Raw genomic sequence first — 6,397 nt, 5'->3', positions numbered from 1 at the left:
AGAACAAAACTCTCTTGCAAGGATTCTAATAGATATCAAAGTATAAAGATAGAATGAAGAAGAGAAGAAGAAATAAACATCCATTCATTTAGAATTGAAACAGAGCTCCTTTGCCAAATGCAGAGGGATTTAAATGATCATTGCTCTCAAAAGAAAACTAAAGTGCATGAAAGTAAAATGCATGGAAATAAAGATTAAGAATTCAAATCTGAAAATGAAAAATTTAAAATTTATAAAAGGAAAGTACAAACTAAAAACTAAACTACTACTAAGGAAGAAAGACGAGGAAGGAAAGAAGAGTGGGGAGGGGTCCAAAGACCTACACCCAGTAGAGTGTGCCAATGAAGTGTGTGTGTGTGTGATCTCCTTCTCAGTCCCTCTGCATCCAGAATACCTAATTCTATGAAACTAAGGCCTTTATATAGGCTTTCCTAAATTATAATTTGAAATGAAATTAAAAACAAATTACAATAAAATGAAAATTAACTATTCTAGATGATTCTTGTGGCCTTGATTGGTTGACAATTTTTGGCTTGCTTGCTTGAATTTAGAGTGGACTTGGGTTGATAAATGAATCAGAATGATGCTCCTAAGCTAGCGTAGCATTTTTTAGGAGAGCGTAGCGCTTGTGCACCCACGCGTACGCGTCACCCACGCATGCGCGTCATCGACGTTTTTGGCTCTTGTCACACGTATGCGGTGCACATGAATGCACGTGACCTTTAGCGCTTTTGAGAAGAGCACAGCGTTCGCGCCAAGAGCGCTCTTCCATGCATACGCGTCATCCACGCATACGCGTGGCCCTTCAAAAATGCCACTTTCACGCGTACGCGTCACTCTTCAAAAATACATTCTCACACATACGCGTCACCCACGCGTACGCGTCGCCAACTGATTTTTCCCACTTCCTATCACAAGCGCTCTTGGTAAAAGCGTGGCGCCAAAGGCGCTATTCTGGTGATGCAGAGCGCCTCTTGAGGAGAACGTAGTGCCAAAGGCGCTATCTATTGTAAATGCCAAGGCTTCATTGGTCATCGGCCATGCTTTTAGAAGCGTGGCCTAATGTTCAAAAACGTGCTCAAGCTTCAAAGTGTATCCAAAATTCTACTTTTCTTCTTTTGAGCCTAATTTGTGCTTTTTGCTTCTTTTTTCATTATTTTCTACAAAATACATCAAAATTCACATTTCTGGACTTTACTATGAGTTTGTGTGTTTTTTTGTGATTTCAGGTATTTTCTGGCTGAAATTGAGGGACCAAAGCAAAATTCTAATAAAAGGCTGACAAAGGACTGCTGATGCTGTTGGATTCTGACCTCCCTGCACTCAAAATAGATTTTCTGGAGCTACAGAACTCCAAATGGTGTGCTCTCAACGGCGTTGGAAAGTAGACATCCAGAGCTTTCCAGCAATATGTAATAGTCCATACTTTATTCGAGATTAGATGACGCAAACTGGCGCTCAACGCCAGTTCCATGCTGCATTCTGGAGTCAAACGCCAGAAACACGTCACAAACCAGAGTTAAACGCCAAAAATACGTTACAACTTGGTGTTTAACTCCAAAAGAAGCCTTTGCATGTGTAAAGCTCAAGCTCAGCCCAAGCACACACCAAGTGGGCCCTGGAAGTGGATTTCTGCATCAATTACCTATTTCTGTAAACCCTAGTAGCTAGTCTAGTATAAATAGGACATTTTACTATTGTATTAGACATCTTGGTTCCATCTTGGATTGTCTTTTGATTAATCTCTTGATCACATTTGGGGGCTGGCCATTCGGCCATGCCTGAACCTTGATCACTTATGTATTTTCAACGGTGGAGTTTCTACACACCATAGACTAAGGGTGTGGAGCTCTGCTGTACCTCGAGTTTAATGCAATTACTACTATCTTCTCTTCAATTCAGCTTATTCTTGTTCTAAGATATCCGTTGCACTTCAACCTAAAGGATGTCATGATCCGTGACACTCATCATCATCCATCCTCATGAACGCCTGACTGACAACCACTTCCATTCTACCTTAGACCGAACACATATCTCTTGGATTCCTTAATCAGAATCTTTGTGGTATAAGCTAGAATTGTTGGCGGCATTCATAAGAATCTGGAAAGTCTAAACCTTGTCTGTGGTATTCGGAGTAGGATTCAGGGATTGAATGACTGTGACGAGCTTCAAACTCGCAATAGTTGGACGTGATGACAAACGCAAAAGAATCAATGGATTCTATTCCGACATGTTCGAGAACCGACAGATGATTAGCCATGCTGTGACAAGAGCATTTGGACCTTTTTCACTGAGAGGATGGGAAGTAGCCATTGACAACGGTGATGCCCTACATACAGCTTGCCATGGAAAGGAGTAAGAAGGATTGAAGGAAGGCAGTAGGAAAGCAGAGATCCAACAGGGACAAAGCATCTCCATACACTTATCTGAAATTCTTACCAATGATTTACATAAGTATTTCTATCTTTATTTTCTGTTTATTTATTATTATTATTTGAAAATTCCATAACCATTTGAATAAGCCCAACTGAGATCTACAAGATGACCATAGCTTGCTTCATACCAACAATCTCCGTGGGATCGACCCTTACTCACGTAAGGTTTATTACTTGGACGACCCAGTGCACTTGCTGGTTAGTTATGCGAAGTTGTGAAGAAAGTGCTGAGTTATAAACACGCATACCAAGTTGAGCGCCATTGTTAGAGATCACAATTTCGTGCACCAAGTTTTTGGGGCCGTTGCCGGGGATTGTTCGAGTTTGGACAACTGACGGTTCATCTTGTTGCTCAGATTAGGTAATTTTCTTTTTGTTTTATTTTAAAAAAAAATTTCAAAAATTTATCACATATTTTCAAAAATTTTCAGAGTTTTTAAGAATGAATTCTAGAGTTCATGTGACATTTTGAAGCCTGGTTGGCTGTAAAGCCATGTCTAATTCTTGGACCGGAGCTTTAGACCAACATTACATGATTCCTGAAATTCTGATTGAGGACTTTGGATTCATTACTTCCTTTTTCCAAAATATGTTTTCGAAAAATATAAAATAAAATCCAAAAAATATTTATAAAATCATAAAAATAAAAAATATTGTGTTTCTTATTTGAGTCTATAGTCAAATTTTTAAGTTTGGTGTCAATTGCATGTTCATCTTTTTCTTGCAATTTTCGAAAATTCATGCATGTGTTCTTTATGATCTTCAAGTTGTTCTTGGTAAGTCTTCTTGTTTGATCTTGATATTTTCTTGTTTTGTGTTTTTTGTTGTTTTTCATATGCATTTTTGCATTCATAGTGTCTAAGCATTGAAAATTTCTAAGTTTGGTGTCTTGCATGTTTTTCTTTTCTTGAAAATTTTTCAAAAATAAGTCTTGATGTTCATCTTGACATTCAAAGTGTTCTTGGTGTTCATCTTGACATTCATAGTGTTCTTGCATGCATCATTGGTTTTGATCCAAAATTTTCATGTTTTGGGTCATATTGGTGTTTTTCTCTCTCCTCATTAAAAATTCAAAAAATCAAAAAAATATCTTCTCCTTTTTTCTCCCATAAATTTCAAAAATTTGAGTTGACTTAGTAAAAATTTTTAAAACTTAATTATTTCTTATAAGTCAAGTCAAATTTTCAATTTTAAAAATCCTATCTTTTCAAAAGCTTTCTCAAAAATCAAATCTTTTTCATTTTTTATTATTTTCAAAAATTGTTAAAATTTATTTTCAAAATCTTTTTCTTATCTTTATTTCAAAATTTCGAAAACTTTACTAACAATTAATGTGATTGATTCAAAAATTTGAAGTTTGAAGTTTGTTACTTTCTTGTTAAGAAAGGTTCAATCTTTAAATTCTAGAATAATATCTTTTAGTTTCTTGTTAGTCAAGTAATCAATTTTAAATTTTGAAATTAAATCTTTTTCAAAATATCTTTTTCAATCATATCTTTTCAAAATATCTTTTCAATCATATCTTTTTAAATCATATCTTTTTCAAAATTTGATTTCAAAAATAACTTCTATAACTTCTTATCTTTTCAAAATTGATTTTCAAATCTTTTTCAACCAACTAATTGACTTTTTGTTTGTTTCTTATCTTTTTCAAAACCACCTAACTACTTTTCTCTCTAAATTTTCGAAAAATATCTCCCTCTTTTTTTTAAATTCTTTTAATTAATTAATTGTTTCAATTTTTAATTTTAATTTTATTTCTTCTCTTAATTTTCGAAAATCACTAACTCTTTTTCAAAATTTATTTTCGAATTTCTCCCTCTCTCATCTCTTTCTATTTATTTATTCATCTACTAACACTTCTCTTCTACTCAAGAATTTGCACCTATCTTCCCCCTTGTGTTTTGATTCTTAACTCTTTTCCTTTTTTTATCCCTTTCTTCTTCTACTAACATAAAGGAATCTCTCTACTGTGGTAAAGAGGATCCCTATTATTATTTTCTGTTCCCTTCTTTTTCATATGAGCAGGAACAAGGAAAAAGGCATTCTTGTTGAAGTTGATCCTGAACCTGAAAGGACTCTGAAAAGGAAACTAAGAGAAGCTAAAATACAACAATCCAGAGACAACCTTACTGAAATTTTTGAATAAGAAAAGGATATGGCGGCCGAACCTAACAACAATAATGCAAGGAGAATGCTTGGTGATTATACTACACCTACTTCCAAGTTTGATGGAAGAAGCATCTCAATCCCTGCCATTGGAGCAAACAATTTTGAGCTGAAACCTCAACTAGTTGCTCTAATGCAACAGAACTGCAAATTCCATGGACTTTCATCAGAAGATCCCTATTAGTTTTTAACTAATTTTTTGCAGATCTGTGAGACTGTTAAGACTAATGGAGTAGATCCTGAAGTCTACAGGCTCATACTTTTCCCGTTTGCTGTAAGAGACAGAGCTAGAACATGGTTGGACTCACAACCTAAAGATAGCCTGGACTCTTGGGATAAGCTGGTCACGGCCTTCTTGGCTAAGTTCTTTCCTCCTCAAAAGCTGAGCAAGGTTAGAGTGGATGTTCAGACCTTCAAATAAAAAGATGGTGAATCCCTCTATGAAGCTTGGAAAAGATACAAGCAGATGACCAAAAGGTGTCCGTCTGACATGCTTTCAGAGTGGACCATTTTGGATATATTCTATTATGGTCTATTTGAGTTCTCTAAGATGTCACTGGACCATTCTGCAGGTGGATCCATTCACCTAAAGAAAATACCTGCAGAAGCTCAAGAACTTATTGACATGGTTGCAAATAACCAATTTATGTACACTTCTGAGAGGAATTTTGTGAATAATGGGATGCCTCAGAGGAAGGGAGTTCTTGAGATTGATGCTCTGAATGCCATATTGGCTCAGAACAAAATGTTGACTCAGCAAGTCAACATGATTTCTCAAAGTCTGAATGGATGACAAAATGCATCCAACAGCACTAAAGAGGCATCTTCTGAAGAAGAAGCTTATGATCCTGAGAACCCTGCAATGGCAGAGGTAAATTACATGGGTGAACCTTATGGAAACACCTATAATTTATCATGGAAAAATCATCCAAATTTCTCATGGAAGGATCAACAAAAGCCTCAACAAGGCTTTAATAATGGTAGAAGAAACAGGCTCAGCAATAGCAAGCCTTTTCCATCATCATCTCAGCAACAGACAGAGAATCCTGAGCAGAGCACTTCTAGCTTAGCAAACATAGTCTCTGATCTGTCCAATGCCACTTTAAGTTTCATGAGTGAAACAAGGTCCTCCATCAGAAATCTGGAGGCACAAGTGGGCCAGTTGTGTAAGAAAATCACTGAAACTCCTCCTAGTACTCTCCCAAGCAATATTGAAGAGAATCCAAAAAGAGAGTGCAAGGCCATTGACATAATCAACATGGCCGAACCTAGAGAGGAAGGGGAGGACGTGAATCCCAGTGAGGAAGACCTCATGGGACGTCTCTCAAGCAAGAAGGAGTTCCCTATTGAGGACCTAAAGGAATTTGAGGCTCATATAGAGACCATAGAGATCTCATTAAACCTCCTTCTGCCATTCATGAGCTCTGAAAACTATTCTTCCTCTGAAGAGGATGAAGATGTAACTGGAGAGCAAGTTGCTCAATATCTAGGAGCCATTATGAAACTGAATGCCAAGTTGTTTGGTAAAGAGACTTAGGAAGGTGAACCTCCCTTGCTCATTAGTGAACTCGATACATGGGTTCAGCAAACTTTACCTCAAACGTTACAACTTGGTGTTTAACTCCAAAAGAAGCCTCTGCACGTGTAAAGCTCAAGCTCAGCCCAAGCACACACCAAGTGGACCCCGAAAGTGGATTTCTGCATCAATTATCTATTTCTGTAAACCCTAGTAGCTAGTCTAGTATAAATAGGACATTTTACTATTGTATTAGACATCTTGGTTCCATCTTAGA

The sequence above is a fragment of the Arachis hypogaea genome, chromosome 7 (assembly GCF_003086295.3).
Source record: "Arachis hypogaea cultivar Tifrunner chromosome 7, arahy.Tifrunner.gnm2.J5K5, whole genome shotgun sequence".
In the NCBI taxonomy this organism is placed as follows: domain Eukaryota; kingdom Viridiplantae; phylum Streptophyta; class Magnoliopsida; order Fabales; family Fabaceae; genus Arachis; species Arachis hypogaea.
The sequence above is the reverse complement of the archived record's forward strand: the minus strand, read 5'-3'. Positions refer to the sequence as shown.